At 38.4% G+C, this 3,683-nt stretch overlaps 1 protein-coding gene across 1 annotated transcript in view; it reads right to left on the bottom strand.

Annotated features, from left to right (window-relative positions):
• LOC122660960 (L-ascorbate oxidase homolog) overlaps positions 1-3,683 on the bottom strand; it is a 43,113-nt gene that overhangs the window by 16,246 nt on the left and 23,184 nt on the right. The gene's annotated exons all lie outside the window — the stretch shown is intronic.

Below are 3,683 nucleotides of genomic sequence, written 5' to 3'. Positions count from 1 at the left end.
GTGAGGAATAATACTGATTCTACTTATAACGTCTATCAGACTCCATGGACTACACCACAAGTCCATAATCCCTCGGCTGTCATTCATAGGGTGAAGAGTTCAATTCCTCTGTACGTACGTGCAGGTGAACGTACATCGTAAATCTTAGAGGCAACAGCATGTAATTTGGATCCTCTACTACCCCCTGCCTGTCCTGCCGTGTGTTGCGCAAACACAGTAGGGTTTGCAATGATCGCCTTACCCTTACCCAAGCACCTTGCCCGAGTGGGAGTAAGGTAAGGGTGTCAAACGGTGTGGTTTTGATTATACGGTGTGGTTCCGATTCGGTGCACATTTTGCAAGGTAGAAATCAAAATCGCACCGGATAAGAATCACCCAAAATCAAAATCATTTTACATGCGGTGCGGTTTTCGCGGTTTCTATTTGGTTTTTTTTATACGGCTAACAATCGGTTTACATGCGGTTTGTCATACCAGTTCACATCTGGTTTCAACTTTGTATCCTTTAATTCTATCATCCATTTCCTTGTTATGTGGGAGAAATTATATATTTCATAAACAAATTAGAATATAATTAACAAATCAGAATATCACTAACAAAACCTTATAATTAATATTCAACCTTCCACCTTTGTGTCCTTTAATTCAATTAACCCATTTCATAAACAAATCAGAATATATCATCAATTTCACAAAAGTAAATAATAAATAATTACGATGGAACTCCACTGCAACTTTGAAACCACTCTAAGAGATGAGACCATGAACAAGACAAAGTGAAGTGAACGACTCAACATTGAGGAGAGGTGGCTGGTGACGTAAAGACGATTTTCGCAACCGTGTTAATTGGTGAGTATGTAACTAACTACTAAAACCTAAAGGGTAAAAGGTAAAGGGATTAGTCAATTAGGGTAAAACGTAAAAGGGAAGAGGATTAGACAGTTATGGACTCTTGGATTCTATCCGGTTCTATTCGGTTCAAAATTGGCGGTTAACCGACAGTTATTCGATTTTGAATCGAACGGAACCGGATAGAGAATATATGAAATCAGAATCGCACCATTTTTTTGCGGTCCGATTCAGTTCGATCGTAAACGGTCGGTTCCAGTTTTGGTGTTCGGTTTTGGTTTCATGTTGACACCCTTAGAGTAAGGCGGTCATTAAACACCCTGTTGTGTCTACGTAGCACACGACAGGACGGGCAAGCAATAGTAGAGGATCTGGATCCAACCACATGTCCTATTTTTGTCATTTATAAAGGGAATAAGGGTATTTATGGAAACAAAAGGGACAAATGGTTCCTCTTGGATGAACTTTCACCTGTACGTATGTGCAGATGATCCACTCAAAAAAAAAAAAGAAGCAAAATTTTCATTCATCATAGAGTGGAGGGAATAATCTCCACACCCAAGTTTTTAACATCCACTGGATCAGAATCATTAAATGTGGTTAGTTGAAATAATGGGAAAAAGAACATTGATTGGTCATGTGGTTCCTGCTCCTAAACACAGGAACGTACGGAATTATTGCCCAACCCTTTTTGAAAAAAAAAATCTCATCCATGTTGATGCCCTACAATCTTACCCTAAATAATATAACTTCAATCCAAATTACATACAATAATTTACCCTAAATATTAATACAATTTAATGTGTTATAAAAACACAATCAACCAAGTGGAAATTTAAATCACCCAAATATAAACTTACAACTCTTACTAAATATGGGAAAATATCTCCTTAATAAGAATTTGAATTGACGGAAAAAAAAAACTCCAAGGCTACCATTGACAGCAAAGAAGCCATTGTTGGCGTGGATGAAAATGATGCTGGTAAGCCATTGTTGACGGACACATAGCCTGTTTCTCATTCTATAAAATATTACATCTAATAGTTACCAAACGATTTGTATTTTTAGATCGAAAATGATTTTTATTAAGCCATTATCCGTTGTAATATGTATTCGATTTCAGTAAGACTTGATCTACATTGTAGATTAGATGTAAGTCGGTTCATTGAGGGTGACCACAGAAGCGCATTGAAGCAGTGGATTGATCGAAAAAAGAAGGCATGCAGCAAAGCACAGGCTGCAACTCGTCTACATGAAGTCGGAATCGCTAGTAATCGTCAGTCAATCATACGGCGGTGAATTCATTCCCGGGCCTTGTACACACTGTCGGTCACACTATGGGAGTTGGTCGGTTCATTGAGAGTGACCACAAAAAGTCACCGAATTTGTCGGTCTTTTCCTCAGTTTGTCCCATAATTAAAACAAAAAAAAAAACAAAAAAATGGTGGGAGGACTCTGCAATGACGTTCTAGCAAATTCGGGCAACAGTCGAATGGATGCCCGATAAGACATTGATCTAGGAGAAGAAACTAGCGTTGGAATATTTGAGATTTTGCATCGAGAAACTTAAAAGGGAAAGGGATTAGCTATTTTTCATGTGTTTCATATCTCTCTCTCTCACTCTCTCTCATGTCCGTTGTTTCCCCATACATAGAAGAAAAAAATAATAGTAATAGTAAGTAGGATTAAGAAAGAATATTGATATTGATTTGTTAGGTGACATGAGTTACACAAACTAATAGGAAATCAGCACGTACCTCGCTTTCTTTAAAAGAGAAGGATAAGGGCTATTCCTGCTCTGATCACTTCCCTTTTTATGTATCCCTAAGCTGGTTTTGTCAATTAAAGTGTAAATGCTAAAATCCCTTTCAGTTGTTTTCATCCATTACAAAACCCAAATTTGGAAGAGTAGACCGGTTGTGGAGAAAAAAAATTACTAGAAAATAGAGATTTTGTCAAGAAGCTGAGAGGGGGAAAAGAGGGTAATACACAAGCAATTCTGGTAGAGGTTTGGCTGTGTCGGAATAGGGGAGGAGAGAGAGGGTCGGTGTGCACAGGGACAGGGCTTGGCTGCAGGGTAGAGAAACATCCAAAAATGAAGGGGGAGGGCTTATTTATAGGCCTTTATATGTGGCCTACGAACACCTCATGGACTGCCTTTGTGGTATCATAGGGGTAGGCTCTGAGGCGCCTCAAAGACAATTCCACATGGCACTCTCTGATTGCCTCGATATTGTTTTGGACGTGAATCTTTCAAGAGGCGTATCTCTTGATCTGAAAATCTGATTTTCACTATCTAGGTGTCATTTGGAATGAATTGAGATGAACTAAACAAGGAAGCAATAATTGGGGAGATTTAGTCAATATCATGTTCAAAAAGTGGGCCGGAAGTCAGGGATCCAACACAAGAGTAAATTGGATAATAAGTTAGCTAAATCAACAAACTTTGCACCAAACTTTAGGGTATGGTTTAAAATGATGAAACACACTGGTGTGCAAAATTTTACACATGTGGGTTTCGATAGTTTCCATGGCTACAAAATAGTAATTCACAAGAAATAATGGCAAAATGGCATCGCCTTCGTACCAAAATATGGAATTGGGCTTGGAACGATAACATACATCTATGCTAGAATTTAGGAGGCCCATTATGAGTTGATTTGATAGTCAAATCAACCCTACAGCATTTTGATAATTTGGCTAGTAAAACCCTAATTTTTGGAAACTATAGGTGGCTGAGATTTTCAATAAGATTCCAAGAGACTCCTTCCATCATTGTTGGAACACTTCCCAGGGTGACAAAATTCATCGTCTACATATATTGGTAGATAGGAA

This window comes from Telopea speciosissima, chromosome 5 (assembly GCF_018873765.1).
Source record: "Telopea speciosissima isolate NSW1024214 ecotype Mountain lineage chromosome 5, Tspe_v1, whole genome shotgun sequence".
Taxonomy (NCBI): Eukaryota; Viridiplantae; Streptophyta; class Magnoliopsida; order Proteales; family Proteaceae; genus Telopea; species Telopea speciosissima.
Note: the sequence above shows the minus strand (reverse complement) of the source record. Positions and strands in the feature narration are given on the sequence as shown.